At 34.2% G+C, this 25,264-nt stretch overlaps 1 long non-coding RNA gene across 1 annotated transcript; it reads right to left on the bottom strand.

The window, feature by feature from the left end:
- Nucleotides 1-1,433: 1,433 nt before the first annotated feature.
- LOC112208345 (uncharacterized) lies at nt 1,434-9,564 on the bottom strand. The gene is made up of 4 exons (XR_002942761.1): nt 9,502-9,564; nt 5,615-5,725; nt 4,531-4,768; nt 1,434-1,646 (listed from the first exon to the last, which is right to left on the bottom strand). It is a non-coding gene; the product is annotated as an uncharacterized LOC112208345 (long non-coding RNA).
- Between the last annotated feature and the right edge of the window lie 15,700 nt (nt 9,565-25,264).

A 25,264-nucleotide genomic window follows, 5' to 3' on the forward strand; every position in this document is an offset into this window, starting at 1 on the left:
ATATTTAAAGTAAATATAAATAATATAGAAGGGATAGTCAATATTTAAGGGTCCTGAAAAATAAAGTTAGGAGATGCAAAGATCTTGTGAAGCGATTGACTTTGGATAGGTGGAAGGGTAACTCCATTATTGTAACCAGAAGGAAAGAGAAAAATGGGCAAAAATGTGAATCTATTCCTAGACTGGTTAGCAGAAAATCTAAGATGTATTTTCTTTCTTCTCTGTGATGTAGTAGGTACAAACGTTATTTGCTGAGAGGGAGTAGGGGGAGAAATATGACTGAGGAGACCGAAGAGTCAGAGAAATGATTAATCAACAGGAGAGGCATGACATACATTCAGAGGAAATAAAAATATTAACATAACCTCACCTAGAAATTTTCCTCTTAAGAACGAATTCTAGGGAAATAATAAATGCATACGAAATTTATCCACAATTGTGTTTTTATTATAGCGTTACATATAAGTGCATAATATTACATAAATAATGAAAAAGGGGAGAGTGATTCAATGAATTATAATATATTTGAAGTATAGATCATTATATTTTCATTAAAATGTGTAAGAATATTTTAAAACCTAGGAAAATGTGCTTTTATTAACAAATGAAAGTTAAGTATTGAAATCGTGTATTGGTGTGTGTATGTGTTCCAGTGGAGAATATAAGACTAAAATGTAATTACTAAAGTTTTAACAATGAATATACTTTAGTGGTGAGATAATGGTCATTTATTTGTTTTTTTACATACACTTTTATATTTCAAAAATTTACAATAAGCAGGAACTATACAAGTCATAAAAATCTATCTCGTATTTTTTTCTTTCAAAAAACATTTTGATATAATTTCAGACTTGTAGAAAAATAGTTAGAATAGCACAAATAATTACCTTACTGTTTACTCATTTTCGAAGAGCTAACAGTTTACACCATTTTCTTTTTTCTTCATATATGTACGTATTTTTTCAATACATATTCTCTTCACCCCAAGCACTTTAGTCTATATTTTCTAAAATAGAAATTTCACGATTAGGGGAAAATAATTAAAATCAAAATTTAATACTGCTATAATGCTATTATATATAGACATTATCACAATTTTTGCTAGTTGTTCAACGTTTTTAATAAAAATATTGCATCTTTATTTGTTGCATTTAGCTGTAAAGTCTTTTTACTTTTCTATAATCTAACAGTCCTCCAAGTCCTTAACAGCTCTTTTTATATTTCATTTATTTGATAATTTTTGAGAGTTCTGACAAATTATTTCATAAAATGTCCTCAGTTTGAAAGTGGTTCATTGTTTCATCATAATAAAACTATCATTAGGTGTTTTTGGCAAGGATGCTGCAGAAGTGATATTGTGCCTCTCTTAGTGCATTGTATTAGGAAACACATGATATTGGCTTGACTGATTTTGGCAGTGTCTGTCAGACTTCTTTGCTCTGAAGTTTCTGCTTTTTATTTTTTATTATAAACATCTTGTGGGAAGAGGACTTTGAGACCATGAAATATCCTGTTAGTGCTTAAACTTCCACCCATTAGAATGATCCACTGATGATTCTTGACTCAAGCAATTATTACCATGATGGTGGCCAAATAGTGATTTTCAAATTCCATTTCTTCTTCTACATTTATTAATTGCCTTTCTCCTATAAGGAAGAACTTTATTATCTTATGTATTTATGTACGTACATATATATGTATATATATGTCAGTATTAGACAAATGAATTATTTTATTCAATAGATTATGATTCATTACTACCATTACTTATTTTATGATGAGTTTCTCCCATACTAGACCAGTAAAAGTCATTTAAATAGGTTCTTTTGTCCTTCTAATAAGTTCCCATCATTTTTTAAGCAATCTTCTACCTTCTGGAACAAGAAGACATTTGAGACTCATATACACTTCCCATACACAGTCTGGAATTTGCTATTTCTCAAAAAGATCAGTTGTTCCCTTTAGTGGAGAATATTAGAAAACTAAAATCTGGGTGCTGCATGTGTTCATTGATATAGGGATTTCATTGCTTCTAGGCCCTCTAAACTGACAGAATTAGAAAATCTACCATCTATCTTTCTTCTCTCTCTCTCTCTCTGTGTCTCTGTCTGTCTACCTATCTATCCATCTACTCATCTATCATCTATCTTCTATCCTAAGTCTGAGCTAATATTGATATGTTCAACTTCACTCCAATGTCACAGAATTCATTTTTTTTTCACCCTACCTGTTTATATGTTTGTAATTCCCTTCTCTGATGGAGAGAGCTTTATTTCCTTCCTACCTTGGATATGGGGCAGGGGAAAACAGGGGCAGGGATTCTGGCCAAGTAACTGCCAGGGGTCTAAGCCTGAGCCACTTGTTGCTCACTCCCCTGGTATTTCACCTTCTTGTTTTGTACTTTTTGAGAATTTCTCAAGCAGAAGAAACATGGCTTCCATTATTGTAAATAATATATTTTCTCATATGAACTTCATATGTATTCAAATATTTTAATTTGCTGAGATGATGGATAATTCCAGGATGGCGTGAGAGAGGCAGTTCTTGGAATTAGCCTTGCACATGAAGAAAAAAAGTTCTTTACTTACTAAGTACATTGTTTGGGCAAGGTCAAGGGCAGGCGTTAGCAGAGTTATCTCATGTTCAGTTTAAATTATCTGGATTGAGTGGAGTTGGTTGGGCTAAGGCATACCTAATTTATTGTATTTGCCAATTTAATCTCCTCTACTGGATTGATAAATGTATAAGCACTTCTCAAGGTTTTCTGTTTAAAGATATTCTTCCCTTCCTGCCATATATGTACAAATGGTACATATACGTACAAATGTACATATATGTACATTTTCCATCCTGATGGCTCAAATTTCTGTCTTACAGTTCCCACATTTGGATCCCTAATTCAGACTTGCTTTCTTAGTTCCATACTTCGAAATTCTACTCAATACATCTATCTTGACTTTTCGTATAGGTAATCAAAGTCTCAATGCTGAAAACTCAACTCATGATCTTTATCTCTAACCTTATTTTCTCTAGCTATCTGTGTTCTATCCCCCATAGTCACACAAGCCAACAAGTAGATTAGATGCTTTTCACTCATCTCTTGTTTATTCTTATATTCCATCAATGAATATTTACTGCTTTTTTGTTTAATATGTTTTAATTCTATCAATTTATTTCCATCTCCTCTGTAACATGCTAGCCTAGAATAAGATTTTTTCTCTTGCCTTACAGAAATATTCTCTCGTCTGGTCTTGTGACATCAACCTTTCAATTTGTATTTACCTCCATAAACAAGTATATGTCTATAAAATATAAATGTGTTTAAAATAATAACTTAAATTTTGATAAGTACTCTTAAAGTCTTAATATTGATCAAGAAGATCATGTACAACTTTGCGTCTACCTTATTTGGTATAACCTAGAGTCAGCCACAAGCACCACCGTCTCCTTTCTGTGATTCAGCAGCAATAGCTTTCAATGAGTTCTTCCAAGGGACTCACCAGCCCCTGGGACCTCATCACATATTTTTTTCTTCTTAATTCAGTTAAACTAAATTTATATTTCAGAGCTCTGTTCAAATACTATTTTTATGGCATTTGTCCATAATTCTCAATTATATATTAGCACCCTCTCATTATACCCTCACCTTCTCCGCAGCACTTACCAAAGTTGTAATCAGATATCTGTGAAATAAGTGCCATGTTTAAATCCACCACACAAAAAAAAAGTTCTGTGAGGAACAGGACAAAACTGTCTTACTTGCCTTTCTAATTCAAGCATCTACTGAAGTACTTGGCACATTACCTAATTGCCCAATATTAGTTGATTGTTAAAACTAAGCTTTTATGGGTTGGGGACATTTAGATAAATATAGAGAAAGGTTTCCAAGCAGGAGATGAAGCATAAGAAAAACTGTTGTGATAAAAAAATTAACATTCATCTTCTTGTCAAAAGAATATAGTTGCGTATGGAAAGTGCACCAAAGACAAAGTTTAAGGGAAGTTTTCCTTAGAGCCAATATGGAATTTTCCTGAAGGATTCATTTTAAAAGGCATATATCAGCAATGGGATTTGGCATAAATATTCCTGTGCATTTGCACTTTCCTATGCTATCTTGCTTGGCACCAACAGCCCATTGTCGAGCTATGCATTCACAATACAAAGTCTTCTTTCAAGTTACAGAATAAGCCCTATCATGCAATCTGTGATCTTCATTTTCAGAAAACTTAGAGTAACTCAGGTTTCTATTCAATGATTTACTCTTAAATGTAATTTATGCCAAATTAGATTATACTTTTGTGAGGCTCACTTTGTTTTGTTTGCTTAATTTAGTTTATGAGTTAAGCGGTCTTTAAAAAAAAGTCAACATTGATATTAAGATTTTTCTCCTTTTGTGAGGCTCACTTTGTTTTGTTTGCTTAATTTAGTTTGTGAGTTAAGCAGTCTTAAAAAAAAGTTGACATTGATATTAAGACTTTTCTCCTTTTCTCCTTTTCTCTCTTATGCATTCTCACAAGCACCTGTGCTTACCTTTAGCATAGCCCTCATCACAGTGACGGTCACACTTTATTCACTTGTCCATACCTCCCTTGACTGTGCTGCCTTTAAGAATAGACTTTATTTCTCTGTTCTTTTTATCTAGCATCCGATGTGGTATCTTGCTCATAATAGATGTTCAGGAAATGCTTATAGAAAGGATGGACAAATCAATGAATGACTCTTGTATAGCAAATAATTCTGACTGATTTTATCAAGGGCATAACTGGAGCTGTGTGACATAAAAAGAGAGAAAATATAAAAGCCCGTGATAAGATATATCAAACAATAGATTAAAAAACTTTAGTTTCTCATTCATGTTGCCTAATTGGAGGTTACATGATATTACGGTACCTTAAAGGGAACATAAAATTGTGCCACAGAAATTAAAATTCAGCATTGTCACCTTCTTTCTCTGGGCTAAGCACTGAAATTTCCTGAGCCTATGCTCACTCATTTACATAACACATTAGAAACAATAATATATATCTTATGGGTTTATTTACATTGTCAAGGTCAAACAGGAGTGAAGGTGGTACATCATGACATAATATACAAATAATAGTGTTTTAATTTAATTATTTATTTCTAATGAATATTGGCTATTCAAGTAACTGATTAAATTCATTATAAAATACACAATGAATTAAGTCCTCTTTGAAAGAGCAATTCAAGAGTAAAGAAGCTCTAATATAATTGCTGTAAACGTGAAATGAGAATGTGTTTAGCGTCACCCTGAAAGGTCAGAGGTTTGACTCAGAAAAACAGCAGCACCCTCACTTCATCTCATGAAATGACAGCAATCTAAACACTGTCCATTTATGGGGGGGTGGGAGAAAATGGGAGGACACTAAAAACAAATGTTCTATGAACATAAAACTCTAGTTCTGAATTTAACCAAACACAAGATCTACTACATGTCACTTAAATTCTCTGTTTCATCTTTACCTATAACAGTTTCATTGAATTATGAACCATTTTCCAGGAATGCAGAGAACTTAGATCAGAATTTATTCAGTATGAGCAAACTTCAGAAGCCAAAAGGTGGCACATAAATCCAAAAACGTGGTGGTCATACCTGCAGCAGGTGTAGCACATTCTTCCAGGAAAAGGTTTTGTCATTTGAATGGATGACAGAAAGTCAAGGCCCGGAAGCAATTTGGGAATTACTCTTAAATTCCTGGTGAGACTAAACAAAATGAAAATTCTTTCACATCCATCCATGCATGTGACTTTTTATACAAAACTTCATAACAAATGTTTGAAAATGGGTAGCTCCCATCATAAAACAGTGCATATTATGAATGCAGCCACACAGAATATGTGTGTGAAATATAGGCTATCCTAGGATACAGTGTCCAAACAATGAAAGCATGCCACATACATTCTCATTTATTCCACAATAACCCATAAGGCTGGCATTATAATTATGGCATGAATGTCTAGAATTAGGAAAGTGGGGATTAGAAAAGAATCTCTGGGTTCTTTCCTCAAAGCCACTGAACTTCTTACAACTAAATAGCAGAACTGAGATAAAAAGCCAATTTTCCTGACTCTAGGACTGAGGGGATGTGATGATACATAAATTGTTTTGTTTTTCTACTTTCCTAAATATATTAAATACTGTAATATTTTCAGTATAAATTGAAAAAAAACACAACAGTTATCCACTTATTTCAAAATGCCTCTGTAACTAAAATTAATTTTGGAATTCCTGTTTACAACTGCATTCAGAATCAGTAGCATGCCTGCTTAAACAGATAAATATTATGAAAGAGTTTGATATGAGAAATAGATGACATTTAGAAGGAAGACTAGAGAAAAAGACCGGTTACAAAGTTGATGAAACATATTTCATAAAAATGAAATGTGACTATAAAGTAGTAACTGTTTTCGTTTGTTTGTGTTTGTATTCCTGCTGCTGGCATACTGGCTCTAAAATCCTGTCAAAAGGGGGGCTCGATATTTGAAAATGTTTCAAATATATGAACAAATGCATTTTCCCAAAGTAACATTTTTTAAAGGAAAAATATGTAAATGTGTAATTAATGACTTTTTTTTTTTTTTGGTGAAGGGGGCATGGAGTCTGTACAATGGCAGAGCTTGGGTTTTTACTCAAAATGTCTTAATTCAAATTCTGACTCATCTAACTTCTACCTTGAGCTCCAGTTTCATCTGTAAAATGGAATAAATAATACTTGCCAATAAGCTGTGGTAGGACTTAATGATGGTGCATGTAAATCACGAAGCACAGAGCCACACCTAAAACATCAACAAATATTTTTCATATTTTTAAAAGTCTCATTACAACGTTATAAAGGAGACTATATTGTCCTCGAAAGGTGACACCACTGCAGAAACAATTAGTAAATTACATTTAACAAAACTTGGAAATCATTTAATATTATATTTGTATTAAAAAATACAACATTAGTCAACTGCTAAGACAGAAGTGATTTATATACTATTTTTAATTATCTCTTTGGTCAGCTTGGGAGCATAACGGACAGAAGGTACCGAAACTGGTGTGGCTAAATAATCACTGCAGCTGTAGAGTAGGCATTGATGCTGAATGAGTGATTCCTCCCACTTTAATCTTTTATGATTTTAGCTATTTTAGGGCCCACATCTTTTCACATAAATTTTAGAAAAAACTTAACAATCTCAAACAACTGGGGCTCCCACTGGTCCTTGCTGGCAGCTGAGGCCTCCTTCCTGGAGGGCAGGAGTCATTTCCATATTTGAGCTGCCTGCTGCTGCTAGGCAAGGAAGGGGAGTCTCCAGTCTGCAGGGGACAAATAATATTTAGTGAGCTAGGGGCTTGCTTATTTTGGTAGGATCTTCCCTGCCTGTGTGGAATAGAGAACACTTCATGAAATGGATTTTGTGTGTGTGTGTGTGTGTGTGTGTGTGTGTGTGGCAAAATGCTTCTCCTATTGTTCCCTGACCTTCTGTCTCTGTGTAGAGGAGTGGAATCTTAGGCCTGGTGGAGAAAGATGTGACGGTTTTTTTAACGTGTAAATTTGACTCTGCTACATATCCTGTTATTCAGTCAAACAATAATGTAAGTGCTGCTGTGAATGGATTATGCGGATGTAATGAAGGCCCCAATTAGCTGCCTTTAAGTTATGGTGATTATCCTGGATAACTGCATGGCTCAGACTGAATCTGCTGAAAGGTGCCAAGGCAAAACTGTGGCTTCCCTGGGAGGGGGAAGAGATTCCACCTGTGGATAGCAGCCTGCTCCATCCCCATGGGGTTCCAGTCCTGCTCCTGAGCTTCTCTTCCTGTGTGGATGACAGCTTCAACTTGTGCTTGTGGCTTTGAGCTTGCCTGTGACCCTCCCTTCCTGACTACCTGTCTGACTTTTCTGCTCCCTTAGTTGAACCCTGACTGATATAATCAGTGACCCTTTAATTGAGCATTTCAAGCCAAAATAAATCTTATCGTAATCAAACATCTGTCGAATGGCTTCAAAAGAAACCTATTCCAATTAAATAAATAAAAAGCAAGTGATAAACAATGGATTTAATGACTACATTCCTGTCAACTTAGCTTACAAAACCACTCAATAATCAAACTGTTATTTTGGTGCAAATTTAGCTCATTACACCATCAATCTGATTGGAACTGTGATAGGCGGGTAGCCATTAGAAATCAGCAAAATTGTTACATTGATGAATTTGTTATCATCCTGTGCCATAGTCCAGCGTTGATGCTTTTCTTTTAAATCCAAGTATCCACTCAGTCAATGAATAACTGGCCTCCCACTGTGAGTCTGTGCTTCAGTAAATTCTTCCCAGAAAATAGAAACTACAAAATAGATTTCTGGCTTCATGGAGATTTTCTTCTAATGGTAGAGGACTTAAAAAGTGCACATATACAATGGCAAATGATTTTATTCCCTAAATAAAAACATTCATTGAGTATCTGCTCTGCAGCACAAATGCCATCCTAAATGTAGGCATATAATGGGAGAGGTAGAAATAAAATTTATCATGTGTATCCACAGTTAATTACTGTTTTTAGCAGCTCAGTAATTTACTAGATCACTCATTCATTCAACAAACTATTATCTCTCCCAGAGCAATATTTGCATTGCTATTGCACCTGGGGTTTTGTGTAGTATACAGTGAAAAGGACAATTCTGGGTTTCCAATAGCACAGGAGTTTTAATTAGCAACATGATTTCCAGTGGAGTCGTGAAAAATGTGTTTGCATCAGGCCTAACTAAAAAGAAAATATAGATCAAGTTAATTTAGAAATTGTTCTCCAACTGCAACATTTTGTAATATTCTTCTATTTCAGCATGTTTCTACCCCTTCCCCTAAACCCTCTCACCATGATCAAACAATTTACATCATATGGTATTTGACAAAGATATTAGCAGACACGGGAGCATCAACATCGCCAATGAAATTTTGACTCCAGCTTACAGCAAAGATCTTATATTACTATTTTCCTTTGGGCTCTCAGTATACCCACTAGCATCCATCCTTGAATGGTAAAAAATCTCCATATAACTCTGGACTATACTTAATAAGCACTTTTAGACAAGTGAAAAAATAACACAAATTCACCTAATGACCTGTGGGATACAGTGGACAAAACATCAGGAGAATATGCCAATTTGCCTTGATGGGCCCTAGAAGGGAAGAGCACCATAAGAGTCCATAATCTTAGAGAATGTAATTGGAGAAATGTTGACCAGAGGACACTGGGCTTCACACATGGGCACATACTTCGAGAGACCAATATAGTTTCCTTAAGATGAAGCCATGTTAATATTTACAAAGCACCTTTTTAAAGCCAAACATTGATCTGGTAGACGAATGAGACAATTACTACCCTCAAGAATCTGGCAGGATAATATGGGAAATGAGAATCTAAATTAAGTAATTCCAAAACCACGCATATGTTATGATAGGTATGTGCTGAGTGGCAGTGTAGAGTGTACCTATATACCTTGAGAGGAGAGGCTCATGCGACTTGCCCAGAGAAGGAGCTGTCAGAGGTATGTTTTAAAGGGTGAGCAGGATTTTGTTGGGAGGACAGTTCAGGCAGAGGAAATGGCATGGATGAATTCACAGAGGTGGAAAGGAGAATGATGACACCACAATAATTTTAGAAGTCAACAGATACCATAAAAATAGAAGTCTTTTTCCTTTAAAATCTAACATACTTAAGAACCAACCAGCCCCTTATTGTAGTGTTTTGTCATAACATAATTTTAGCCATGGAACTTGATCAAATTGTGTTATGAGTCATTTGACAAGTAAGCTTAATTATTTGTTAAGTAAATTTAGCAATTTATGATGCCCTTCATAAACATACCTCTGGCAGCCCAACACACATAAATAAGTAAGCAAGAATAAATATGTCTACATTTATTTTGTTCACCTGTAAGAAATTTTTTAAAGTTCATAAAGTATTGATTAGGTAGTATTTATAAATAAACAGTGTAAATATGAAATAATGATTGACCTTCAAATGGAATATTTATTTTTTATAAAAAGATAAGGACATTTGATACTTAATATTTCAAAAATGTGTAATATATAGTTAATAACTAAAATTAATATATAATTAATAAGTAATATATAATTGATTAACAAGTAAAATTATATAATATATAATTGATATATAACTAATAAAATTTGAAAACATTAAATTAGAATAACAAAAACAATGACTTAATTTTCAATGATGAAGTATTGATTTGAGAGAAATAAATATAAAACTATGTCCTTGAAAATGTATTTAAGAGATATACATGCTCATATGTTGTTGACATAAAAAATTGATTGGTAAATTCCTAATGAAAACAAAATTCATATGTATCAAGAACAATTAAAAAGAGAATAACTGCTAGCACGACAATCTTACTTCTGGGAAACTATCCTAAATAAATAATAATTAAAAATGCAAGTCAATTGAATACCCTTTATTTCCTTCTCCTGCCTAATTGCCCTGGCCAGAACTTCCAACACTATGTTGAATAGGAGTGGTGAGAGAGGGCATCCCTGTCTTGTGCCAGTTTTCAAAGGGAATGCTTCCAGTTTTTGCCCATTCAGTATGATATTGGCTGTGGGTTTGTCATAGATAGCTCTTATTATTTTGAGATACGTCCCATCAATACCTAATTTATTGAGAGTTTTTAGCATGAAGTGTTGAATTTTGTCAAAGGCCTTTTCTGCATCTATTGAGATAATCATGTGGTTTTTGTCTTTGGTTCTGTTTATATGCTGGATTACATTTATTGATTTGCATATGTTGAACCAGCCTTGCATCCCAGGGATGAAGCCCACTTGATCATGGTGGATAAGGCTTTAAAAAAAAAAATACAAGTCAAGTGATCCATAGTATCTTGACAGTTTTTAAAAGTAAAGATTTGCTATAATTTAAAAGTCTAACAATAGCTATTTGGTTAACTAAATTATTAGGCGGTCATAGAATAAACTAAAATAGGAGTATCAAATCATGTTATTATTTTTAGCTAATTTTTATTGACTACTATGTACCATAAATTGTCATAAACATATGATGATTTTTATGTAATTATTTATATATTTTATTATTTGAGCATCTCAATAATCCTATAAGGAATGTATTACTCAAGCTACTATTTTAAAATGAGAAAAATGAAATCAATTTAATTAGAATTTTGTCTAAATCAGATAAGATGTACATGTGAAAGACTCAGACTCAAAACCATATTCCTTGTTCCCATGTAGTCTACTATAACAAGAACTTGTTATAGTATAGAGGAAGTATTTAGCTTTAATAAATAGGAAAAATGGCTTTAAACCAGAATTATCATAATTATACAGTACATATATGGAGTATAGAGAAACTCTATAAGGAAATAACCTTAAATGTTAACACATTGTTTTTGATGATAGGATTAAGAATATTTTTTCTCCCTACCTTTTCCCAACACTAAAAAGGTGTTAATTTGTTTTAGTGGGAGAACATTTGAAAGAATTTCTGTGAACTCTTGAAACTGTACAATGTCTTCTACACATTCCAAATAGGTGTTTTGGTTCATGCTGAGCCATTAAGACCAAGGGATACATTTTCCGTTTTCTACTCTATCTTTCTGAGATTTTGAAGCATTCTGCCCTCCATTTGCCCCAATATTTCTTTCTTTTCTTATTGCCAATCACTAACGTAAAGACCCAGGCTCTGCCCTTGTCAAAGACACTCATCTCTGAGCATCTTTGGGCAGCCAAGGGTCTTTTGCCTCTTCAGTGAGTGAAAAGATTAATTCGTTTTCAGAATTCTGGATCAAAATAGGAGCTCCGGCTCAAAATAGGAGACTCTTTCCACTTGCGAGATCAAACCCCACATTCCTCCTCCTTTCATTCTATTATGACTGAAGCCTTTCAAGGTCATGGGATTAAACACGGCTGGAGAAAAGTTGATAGTGTCACAGAATGGAAAATGTATTATGTTTTTAATCATGTGTGGAACAGGAAAGGATTGCCTTGCTGTTGCTGTGTGTATATTTGTTTGTGTCTTTTTCCCCTTTGCAACAAGGCCATCTCCAGAAAGCAATGGAAGTTAGATGAAATGGATTTTACTTGAGAAAACCATACTAGAAATAAACAATTTTTTTTTTACTATGGAAAGGATTTATTTCATTTGCCTTCAGAATCTAAAACTTCTAAAAGATATATATATGTGTGTGTGTGTGTGTGTGTGTGCGCACGCGTATGTGTATGTACATATGTGTTTATATAGATGCAGATATAGAAATAAAAATAGTAATAGATGAAGATACATGTGTATATATTAGGGGAACACACACACACACACACACACACACACACGGACCTAAACACATAGCTATCTTTTAAATGAGTAATGTATAATGAACTTGTGCAATTAAATTTGTGAGTCTCAGTGGGAAATGAGTAGCATCTTGAATGGCAGCCTTCCCTGAATCTAGAAGACAATTGTGAACTTGGGAGTAATTAACTTGCTGTAGAAGTCACTTTAGGATCAGGACTACCAAAAAGAGTGTAGGCCCCACAGGGTCAGCAATGCTGACAGGGTGAGTGGTTACATGGTATTCCCAGAGAAAGCCTATATCCAGGCTAGGGCACCCAACTTTCATAAGGATGACCTTGACCTAGGTTATACTTTTACAAAAGTATAAGAGACCACGTGGACATGTATATGGGGTAAGTGAACAGTCACTAGTGGAGCAAGACTAGAGAGGTCATTCTGAATGTCATGTGCAGCCTGAGACCATGGAGATCTTCCCATTGACTTTGGACTTCCCATCTGTTCAATAATCTTAGACATTGACAATATATTTGATACTGTGTAGTGCAGTGGTTTTCAAACCATGACGCATAGAATTGCAGGGACTCTGTAAAGTACATCAGCAGCTGGAGCTAATTACGCAGGAGGCAGAAAACCCCAACAGAAGGTGGCCACCTTCTATGCAGGCCCCTACACTTGCTTGCACACACCCAGACTTAGTAAAAACATGATTCATTTTATGTGTTATAAACGCTAGGATTTTTTTCTCCAAAAATATGATCTTTCATATTTTCCTTAATCACAAAACTATAGATGTTTATTTTAATAATTTAAGCCATATAAAAATATATAAAGAAAAATAGTAGTCCTTTCCTTAATAAGTTTATCCCTGAGGAAACCAGTGTCAATAGTCTGGGGTGTGTCCGCTTATACAAATATGTACACATATAATTTTTTGTTTTCTGTCTTTTTCTTTAGATCAGAAATTGAGTCTCATTATTTGTATTACTTTGCAATTTACTTCTTTTATTTATTAATATATCACAGATATTTTTCAGATGTATAGAAATGTATTTCAATTGTTCTTTTCTTTTACTCCAATAAATTTTTAAAACTACAATACATTGTTATTAACTATAGTCACCATGTGTACGTCAGCTACTAAACTTATGTCTCCTATTTAACTGCAATTTTGTATGCTTTGACTATCTCTGGGATCTCACCCCACCACCATTCTACTCTTTGTTTCTATGAGAAATTATTATTTTAATTGAATGCTTTATTTTGATAGAATTGTCAATTCACATGCAGGTAGAAAAATAATGTAAGTATCCCATTAGCACTTTATCCTGTTTTCTCAATGTTAACATCTTGCAAAACTATAGTATACCATCATGCTCCCAATGGTAACGTTGACAGAGTCAACAAACAGAATATTTTCATCGCCACAAGGATTCCTCATGTTGCTCTTCTATATCTGCATCACTTCCTTCTTGCTTAAACATGCCACTCAATCTTCTAGTAACCACTAATCTTCTCCATTTCTATAATTTTGCCATTTTAAGAACATTATATAAGTGGAATAATATAGTTTGTAACCTTTTTGGCTTTTTAAAAAAAACTCAGCGTAATTCTCTTGAGAATCCTGCAGGTTGTTGCTTGTATTAGTAGCTCACTTCCTTTTATTTCTGAGTAATATTCCTTGTTATGAACATACCCATTTGTTAGCCATTTACCTATTAAAGGTATCAGTGTTGTTTCCCATTTTTTGCTATTGTGAATAAAGATTCTATAAACAGTTTTTTTGTGTGTGAGTGTAAGTTTTTATTTCTCTGGTAATAATTCCCAAGAATACAACTGTTGGATTTTATGAAGCTGCATGTTGATTTTTGTAAGATACTGTCAAACTGCCTTTTAGGGTTGCTCTGCCATTTCACATTTTCACCAGCAATAGATGAAGCATAAGTTATCCCTGGATGCTTGGTGCTGCCATTAATTTTCAACTTAACCATTCTTATAGGTGTGTCATGATATCTCATTGTGGTTTTAATCAGTTCTTTTTTTTTTCCCCTGATGACTGATGATCATTCCATGGGATTATTTTCCACCTATATATTCTCTTTGGTGAAGTGACTCTTCATGTCTTTTTTGTATTTTCTAATTTGATTGCTTTTTAATGTTGAATTTTGTGAGTTATTGATTCTACACACTAGTCTTTTATTAGATAAGCACTATTGTACTTTTTTTTTTTTGAGATGGAGTCTTGCTCTGTCTCCCAGGCTGGAGTGCAGTGAAGCCATCTCAGCTTACCACAACCTCTGCCTCCCAGGTTCAAGAGATTCTCCTGTCTCAGCCTCTCAAATAGCTGGGATTACAGGTGTGCATCCCCACGCCCGGCTAATTTTTGTATTTTTAGTAGAGACAGGGTTTCACCATGTTGGCTAGGTTGGTCTTGAACTCCTGACCTTGTGATTCACCCGACTCAACTTCCCAAAGTGCTGGGATTAGCCATTGTGCCTGGCACAAGCCACTGCGCCTGGCCACACTATTGTATTCTAGTCTGTAGGTTTACTTCATCCCTTTAACAGGAACTTGCATAACACAAAAAATTTTTTAATTTTAATAAAGTCCAATTTATCAATTTCTCTTTTTATGGTCACACTTTTGGTGTGAAGTCTGAGAACTTTTTACCTAATGCTAAATTTCAAAAACTTTCTTCTATGTTCTTTCCTAAAAGTGTTATAGTTTTATGATTTATGGTTAAGTCCATGATCAATTTTGAGTTAATGTTTGTATAAGCTATGACACTTATGCTGTGACTACCGTTGTGTCCTCATATTCCTCCCAGTGATATTTTTTTTCCCAATCCACTGGGTTCATTGACTGAGTTAAGCCCCCCCGTGGACATTTAGTGACAATCTCAGATACTACTTATCCTAACTAATAGGAGTATTTTAATCACATTTGGGAAGAAAATTGCTAATACCTAGAAATAACAGAGTTCACATAAAGGATATTCTTTTAAGAATTTTCCCTTTATCTTCACTACCACCCCTCTACTTCTATAGTTATAGACATTATTTCTTCTTGCTCAGGGCATGGTAATTTCCCTTTTCTTTTTGGTAGTACCACATACATTTTCTTCATTCCTATTCTCCTCCCCCGCCCAAATTATCTATCCTTTTTTTTTATTAGCCATCATATTCAACTTTTTGAAACACTGATGTATTATTGTTTTTTATTTTTCTTAAGATAAAATAAAATATTTATCCTGGGGACAATAAAATGAAATTACATTTTTATTTATTTTTTAATTTTAAAATTTTCTTATTTTTATAGATTTAGAGGTTACAAGTGCAGTTTTCTTTTCTTTTTTTTTTTTTCATCACTGGCCATCAGAGAAATGCAAATCAAAACCACAATGAAATTACATTTTTAAAAGGAACCTCAGAAGGCTCTCGTACTCAGCTTCATCTTTCACTACCCACCTTAGGTCTTTGTGCTTCAGCCTTCCTGTCCTGCTTCTGTATCCCAGTAATCCACTCACCGAGGTCATTGGCCTCTTCAGGTACAATTCAATTACCTTGAATACTTCTCAAGCCCTCACACATTCATCCATTATCCTAGGTAATTTGCTCACTTTCTACGTAGCAGTTAAAGTATCATTTCCTAAGGATGACTTCTTTAACTGCATATTCCTTTTTGCTGTGGAATCATATTCTTTCTTTCACGGCACTTATCTTAGGTGTCATTTTACCTTCATGGGTGTAATAGTTTATGTTCATTTCCTCCACTTCAGGTTCAGCTCCACTGAAATGGTCCAGAGAGGATTTCACTCCCCATTCAATCTTTATCAACTAATCCAGTGTCCCATATGTAATCCATGTTCAGTAAATGTTGGTTAAATTATTTGGGGAAAGTGGGAATCAAAAAAGAAAGAAGAGAAAGAAGGAAAAACAGAGGGTCCAAGAGGAAAGGTGGGAAAAACAAAAACGATAAGAAGGACATGTTATAGTGACCAGTTTTTCAAACATAGTTCTGTTACTATTTACCTGTTAATAAATTAGGTCTCCTAGGTCTGTTATGAGGATGATATGAAGTAGCCATTTAAAACACCCACGACAGAGCCTGGAACATTAAATAGTGATACTTAGTCAATGTTAGGTTACTTGCCTCTGTACCTAACATTAGCTGGTAGATTTTCTCTTAGATGACCTTGAATTCAGTGTGATTTTTTTGTTTAATTTGGGGCCTCATTCATCACACTGAATATTAAATTGTTATACCTTGATAATTTACTACTGCTAAAGCCATTTGATTTTTCATTGACAACAGGCAATACAGTAACATAACTAAGGGGTGAGCATACAAATTTTTAGAGGCCCTCAAAGTCTTTAATTATAAAATGATGTGCAATTTTATTTTCAGCTCACTTTCAAAAGTTGAGAAAACATAACCCCCATTTCGTAGGCATCGCACTAAATCTCATGAAATACTCCATTGATTTTACAATCATTGCCATTAGCAGTTAAGTGTTTATATTATTTTGCTCCCTGATAGTTAGAAAACTTGTTAAATCATTATTTTCTGTGGCTGTGTTCTGCCCCAAGATTTGTTGTCCCTCAAGCATCTCTAAGTTTTAGCAGGTATACTTCTTAGTGTTGACATTTTACTCTGAAAAATTTTTTGGAGTAACACACCTGTCATTGCAGATTTGCTTTTCCAGGCTTATAGTTGCATACACATAATCATTTCACTGGACACAGATAGTGTTGTGTTAAATTAGAGATGCCCAGGCTTTAAGTCCAGACAATCAGGGCTTGAATACCAGATGCATCTCCTTACTGGAGGTATAATATAGGGAAAATTGTTTTACCTATCAAACCTTCATTTGCTTATTACAATTCCTATTACCCAGGATTATTTTGAGAATCAAGCAAGAAATATATCTAATTTATATTATTTGTGAGATATTTTTCTAAGTGCTAAATACTTATTAGGTCATTTAATCTTTGTCAAAACCCTGAAAGGTTGAAGCTATTATTCTCATTGTACACATGGGACAGTTGTGCGTAGAAGTAACTTGCCACACAATTAGAAAGTGGTCACACAGGACTTGAACTCAGACAGTGGGACTCCAGAGGTTGCCATGCTATTGGCTGTGCTATTGCACCTCTAGAGTACGGACCTCTTATGCACTCGCATGGCCCAGGGCTGCCATAAAATCCTTATGGCCTCCTAGTCCTGCTCTCATACCTGGCACTGGTATGAGTAATGTGTGAGTGGTGCTTCCTGTCGCTGCACATGTCTCAGATTTGGTAGGAGCCACTGCCCAAGGGCATATCTTTGTATTCTGGCTGAACTTTCATCTGAATGGTGGTGGATATACTTGTACATGCTACAACAATGCACTTTTGTTTGGGTTAGGATGAATTAAGCACTTACAGAATCAGACAACAGTAAAAGGATCAAATATAAAGATCACAATCAAGATAGAATCATGAAGTCTAAGAACTGGATGAGACCATGCAGATAGTAACTGGCAATTATTTCAGTTTTAAGATGAATAACATGCATTTCAAAGACATTTCAAGTGTCTTAGCCCTCATTGCACTTTCCAGGTAGTGAAAGTGTTTTTATTCACATTTTATCATCACAACAGCCCTTTCAGGAAGGCATTGCTAGACTCATTTTAGAGTTGAAAACACTGAGGTCCTTAGAGATTACAAAATTTGACTGAGGATACAGGTAGTAATGGCAAAACTTGGGTTTGAGATCTGGAATTTTCTTCTTCTTCACTGGAGATATATTGTCTTAACAATGCATCCATTTCTCATTATGCCTTTTTTCCTGTGTGTATTCAGGGTGATATAGTGGAGCAGAAAGAGATGACACTTTGGTGCAAAAGAGAGCTGGGGTGAAATACAGAGATATTTCACTGACTTGTCACTTGGCTTAATATCTTCATTTCTCTAGGCCTTAGGATCTTCAGTTCATGAAGTAGAGCCTAACTCAGAGAAATGTGCAGAGCATCTGTGGAACCTCTGCAAAGCAGCTCAGCAAGCAGTACTTTCATTTTTATTTGCATTTATTTACTTACTTTGAAATTTATCCATTACCTTATCTCTCAGAAACTCTGGATGTGACTCTAGACCTCAGAGCTGGAGGCCACAGAGAAAGTGTCTAGAAAGAGCCCCAACTGAAGATGAGCCACAACAAACAGCCCATTCAAATAGCACACAGAGAGAAAGAAACGTGTCTTCTACCAAGGCACGGATAAGTAATGTCTTCCTCAACATTGGAAGCTATGAGGCAAAATAAATGATAATGTAATAATGGGACTTACACACAGGTTTAATGAAAGGTACAGACCTTCGTCAACGGCCCATGCTACCCAAGAAAAGAATCTGAGTATATGCAAGTGGGGTGTGAGGGTAGAAAGATGGGCATGCTCTTATCATGAGAGGCTGTCAAAGGTTTGTTTCCAAGTTTTTTATTTGTTTGCTTATCTTTCCAAAGTAGATAAGATTATCTAATCACTGCCAGAAGACCTGGGCAGGAAACACATATCCCCAATCCCATCAGCTTTCCAAGCGGAAGAAAGGATGGAAGGAAACGCGGGAGCCTAAAGAATCAGAGGCAGGTGCCGATAGAAGATGAGACCATAAGGAAGGCAGTACACCCTTGTGCAAAATACCCAAGCATTTGCTTAAAGCCATTATCTCCCTGCTCAGATGAGAAACTAAAGAGTTCTCTATTTCCATATGCCAAATGAGGTGACATTTTTTCTCTTCTAAATAGATAAAATATTGGGCAAAGTAGTTGACCAGAAGGGAAAATTAGCAGAATCTTTCCAAAGCTAAGAAAGACACAACCACAATGGAAAATAGGCTAGAAAGACAATCTTAATTTTTGAAGGGGGCAAAGGAAATACTGTGTTCTTTAAAAGCTACCTTTAAGGAAATGTCTGCATGTGTGCTTTAGCCCAAAACCTTCTAGGGCTGAATTTGCTGTAGGTGGCACTTAAATACTTTGATTCTTACAGTGGGAAAAAAAATAAAATGAAGTCTATGATCAATGAAGAAAACCAGGTCAAAGGTTGGGAGACCTCATTCCAATCCTGGCACAAAATAGCTACATAACTATTTACCCAACGGATAAATATCCTCAGCTAGGCACTAGATGCCGTTTATAAATTCTTGATTATAATACTGTCTTTTCTACCTCACAGAGCTATTGAAAAGATCAAATTATATCCAAACACAGCTGTGTAATAATAATGATAATAACAATGGTAATAACAATGCCTGCCATTAGTTTTAATTTTATTTTCAATAACTTCTCAATTAACATGCACATGGAATTGTCATGATACAATATCCAATTTCAGAAAATGACTGAGATGAAACCACCTTAATATATTATGAGAAGGGTTGGAAACAAAAGCCTTTAACAAATATTCATAATACAAGCTGAATAAAAAATAATATGATAATGCAGGTTTGGATTTAAATACAGAATACTGAGTATCTTTTTTTGGATTTCAAATTTAGTTCATAATAACTGACTTTAACATAAATTCTCAGAGGGGAGTGCTCTCTCTCTGTCTTTGAAACATAGCCCACGTGATTATTTTAACTTAATTAGAACTATGTTGGGGCTGAGTAGAAAGTTCCCAGAGACCAATATGGGCATAATTTCCAACTTGTTTATGTATGATTCTTCAATTCTGGGTCTGAATGTCATCAATGAGCAAATAAAAAGTGCATCTGTCAGTCAAATACCTGGTATTTTTAAACCACTTGGCATATAAGTGATTCAAATGAGTGTTTAGTCGTCCCGTTATCCATATGCACATATGAAGACACACACACAGAATAATAACATTGGGTAGTTTCTGTGGACAGAGCTCAGGATGTGTGTATGTGTAGGTGGGTACATGATACTAAGGTTATGTAGGAAGGGTAGGAAGCTCGTCCAGAAACAGCCTTGTACACCAGTCTGAGGACTTTCTCTCTCCCCATGCCTCTTTTCAAACAATGATGCCCCAAAGACACCAAATATTTTTTGATGCTGTGACCGAAAGGAAAAGGATCCCCCTCATGAAGGATAAGACACTGACTGGGATGTGGGTAATAAGGAGGACTATAACACATAGCTATTTGAAGGCTGTTCACTGCCATCCTCACCTTTATGACTTTATTGTTCTCTTTTTATCTTATCTGATTAATCAATTAACCCTCAAGTTCTGGCAAAGCAGTGTCTTAATAGTTGCTGTTTCTTACAGTGGTTTCAGCAAGCTGCCAGGAGCATGCCTGGTGTACAGCAGGCACTCACAACATATGTGTGGAAAAAAAGATGAAGGCAATATCAGGGAAGAAGCATGTTGACTATCAAGTTGTGTTTGAAACACCAAGTACTCTTTCTGATCAGCCATAGACCCAATCCACGCTAGACAATAAGTGCAGTGGGGAATGGAATGTTTTAGGAAAAAATATATAATGCCTGCTCTCAAGAAAGAAAGGCAGGGAAAAATAGAGGACTCATGGAATTCATACATTCTGCCAGGAACTCAGCTAATGAGTTTTCATATAGTGTCTCATTTAATTCTTGTAACCATTCCATTTGGTGGACATTTTTAACTCCATCTCACAGATGAGGAAAATGAAACTAGAAAGATGAAGTAACTTGCCTAAGATCCAACAGTTAAGAAGTATTAGAGGGAAAATTCTATTTTTGGTCTTTCTGAGTTTAAATCCAACACTCCTTTTTTATAATACCATTTTAATTTTTGAAAGAAGTCAAAATAATTTGGGTAACAAGAGCAACAGGAAATAATTAGAAAACTTCATTATAGAATATAATAAAGGGCCACGTATTTTAGACTAAGAATTGATTCTTGACGCAGTGAGAAGCAGAGAGAACAAGCATTTGTACTGACATGTTTTATTCTACAACACCCCATCAGGTGATAATTCCTGAGGAACAGAAAACTTAAGAAATCTCCACAGTCAAAAGAGTCAAACTTGAGATTAGAGTGACAAAATCCCTGCCACTTACACTCCATTGTGAAGTTTCTGTGTAAACTATGATAAATGTTAGAAATATCAAAATTGTTAGAAATAGATAATGGGTGCTGCAAAAAAAAGTCAGCACGGAGACAAAAGATCTCTCAGCAAGGCCATCTTTGCTTTCAGCAGAAAGGGTGCTCAATTGCAGATGGAACAATGGCGAGAGCACACCTGAACAAAGGAAAAGCAGATGTATTTATCTCTTACACATTTGGGTAGTCCTTACTGCTGTGTCCTGCATCCATTGGCTACAGCGGGACCTCACACTCTCAAACTGACACCGAATTTGCTAATATCCTAAAACTTTCCTAAATAGGTAAGTGCAAGGAAGAGCAAAGAAGTTGCTTATGAAAGGTTTAAGGAAGCAGTAACATTTCCAAATAAGGAAGGGGCATAGGCTGTGAGCTGGAATGTACCTGTGAGCATGTCCAACAGTTACATAGGATAGGGCTTAGCAAAGAGTTATTAGCACAAAGCAAGGAAGCTTGAAGAAAGTTCGTCTTTAAAAGAAACTATTATTTCTAACACTTATGATTTATTCTTTAACAAGAAGGGGAACTTTGAAAAGGAAACTCTTTACTTTCTACAGTAAAGAAGGTAACATTGTGATAAATCAGCATATTTGTTAAATAAATCCTTACACAGATGATTCAATGATTAGCATAAAATTAAACACCGTGATAAAGCCTTCCTTGTTTCTTAGTGAGAGTATAGAAATAATTCACCAGATACCACAAAAGACGTATAGTAAGCATGGTTCAATATTGCAACATGGAAATATATTACTATATACAATGAATGAATGAATAAGTAAACACACATACGAACAACAAAAAAAGCTGGCTGAGAATTGCATTAGGATTTTTTAAATGCCTTTACATTATGCTTTCAATTGATTTCTGTTCTTTCAAACTCCCTATCAGATGTTTCATTGTATCTGTGAGCCAATAACAGCAACAAATTACATTGTATTCTGGTTACTACAGCAGACCTTAAAATCCCTAAGTAAACTTATTTTTTAAATGGAGCATCTCTTCATAATTAGAATACCAAATAATTCTCATTTCAAATAGTTAAACAGATTTAAATAGTTCCTTATCTTTGGTGCTTTCTTTCTCTGTGAAATGTATTCAAAGTCTTATTTATTTATGCATGGATTCTTATATCTTTGGGCTAGATGCATAAATTTTTAACAGCTGATTTACTCCTGAAAAAGCTACATACATAAATATGAATAAACATGCACACAAAACTATCAAGTTCTATGACATTTGTACTCATCTTCTAAATATCTTTACCATTTTTTGGTTTATCTGCTCATTATTGCAAATGAAAACTTGTCAAAAGAAATCTACTTTTCAAAAATAAAATCATGAGCTAAAGACTTTAAATTAGTCAGCACGTATAAATTTTAACTTCACTGTTTTTTCCCAAATTAATTAATAGTATTCTAGCACATGTAAGACAGTTCTAAAGTAGTTTCTGTTTTCTGACTGATTGCCTTATTAATTAATGATAGCGTGGGACTTTAGATCTTGTTTTAAAAGGAGTCAGAAATAATCTGAAATACAGTTGTTACAAAGGTAATTTACTGGTTGTGATGAACCAAATCTTTTGAATTTAACATTAAAGACCAGATAGGCAGTTCACTAATTTAGTCAACAAATGGTCTGTCAGATGCCTCTGGTAGCTTACTACATAAACTGACCCGAAACTTGTGATGAGGACACTTGGAAAAACTATACTAAGTAAATAATTAAGTAAATAAATATATAAATATAGACAAATATTACTGCATAGAATTCAGGAAAAGAGAAATGGAGAGATACGCCATTATTTGGAATCTCTTTAAGTTTGGAGGCGTTTGTCAAACCTGAAAAAGGCTACTGAGAGTGAGATGATGTTACAAGTTAAACAGAACTTTCAAGAAAAACTCATGAGAAAGGTACATATAATCCAGGAACTCCACTACTAGGTAAATATCTAATACAAAAGTTAACACATGTGAAACAAAACTGAAAATAACGAAAAATTAATTAACCTGTACATTTATGATTTGTGCACTTTTCTTTGCTTATGTAGTTTAATAAGAAAATATTTATTTAAAATTATTGCAATATATATCACATAATAAAATAAAGGATAAAGTATTAATAGATGCAAAGACATTTAATACATACAAAATACATTTTGAAGAATTTTAAACTAAGAAGGACACAATTTTCTTAAATCTGATACCAGGTAACACTTAGAGCAAGCATATTACTTCAAGGTGAAATACTATGGTTTTCTCTCTGAGTCTGGAAGACTATAAAACAATTACACTCTCAGGTTCTATTCACTATTATGCTAAGAGTGTTCTAATGAGTGCAATCAGGCATGAAATAATAAAACCACCAACATTTTGAGTAACTAGGTTGTTAAAAAAAAAAAAAGAGAGGTTGTTAAAAAAAAAAAAAGACACATATTAGTTGACATAACAAGTGAATTTTTAAATGTTACCTGATTAAAAGTCAACCACATATCTGTATTTCAGCAACAATTAGAAGCTGAGATTTAGAAAATAAAAATATTTAAATTAATGAAAAGCACTAAATACCTAAGAATAAATAAAAGTTGTGCTAATCCTCTACACAAAAAAATCAAAAGTCGTTATCAAGATACATTGAAAAACACTGAAATTTTCTTTTTTCAATAAATGTTGTGGAGTCTCTTGCAAATCTGTATTAAAAAAACAGCCATTGACAATCTACTTCCTGCCATACATATAAATAAATTCCAGAGGGACTGTATATTTAATTATGAAATAAAAAATACAATAAATTATTTACAAAATAACATAGGATAATAGCTTCATGCCTTGGAGACAGAGACTTCTTTAACATGATATAAAGAACACTCATGCTAAAAGGAAGTAATTGATAAATTTTCCTACATTAAAATAAGAAACTTTTAATGAAAGCACAATTAGGAAAGTGCAAAGGCCAAGTCATAGAGTATGTATTTAAAACAGACATAATTAATGTGGGGTACATACATTGAATATATAATTAAGCACCATAAAAAACAATAAAAAAACCCAACAAACCAAAAGGAAAAGGAACAATTTCAACAGATATTTCCCAAAAGCAGATACCAAAATGGTCAATAAATACATAAAAGAATGTTTTCTATTATTAAAAATCAGGGAGGCAAAAATTAATTCCACAGTGAGATATAATAAAAACTCAGCAGAATTGCTAACATTGATGAATTATGTAATATGAAAATTTAATGAAGATATGGAGCTATAAAAACTATCTTTTACTGATGATAGAAATAAAGACTCCTATCTTAGAAAATCTATTTGTCAAAATCTACTAACACTGAATACCAACCCTACGATTTTATTCTTAGGTATGCACCCAATATATATTTGCATTTATGCCCCTAAATCAACAAAAATCTACATAACTTTATCATAATAGTTTAAACTATCCTTTTAAACTATATATTGCATTTAAACAACTATGTTTAAAACTTTTGCATTTAAAACTATTAGATTTTGAACTTTTAAGTTTTAAACTATTACGTTTTAAAACTTGAAACAACCCAAATGCCCCATCGGCATTATAATGAATACATAAAACAATGTGTTTTATTTACGCAATTGAAAACTTTACAGAAATTAAAATGAACAAACCAAAGCTGTTCATTGTATTTCCTTTGCTCCTTTGTCAAAAGTCAGTTGGCTATATATATGTAAGTCTATTTCTAAGCTATCTATTATGTTGCATTCATCCACTTGCCTTTTCTTTCACCAATATTATACAGTTTTAATTACTGTAGCTTTATAGTAAGTCTTGATGTCAAATAGTGTCAGTCTTCTGACTTTGTTCTTCTCCTAC

The sequence above is a fragment of the Pan troglodytes genome, chromosome 13 (genome assembly GCF_028858775.2).
Source record: "Pan troglodytes isolate AG18354 chromosome 13, NHGRI_mPanTro3-v2.0_pri, whole genome shotgun sequence".
NCBI lineage: Eukaryota > Metazoa > Chordata > Mammalia > Primates > Hominidae > Pan > Pan troglodytes.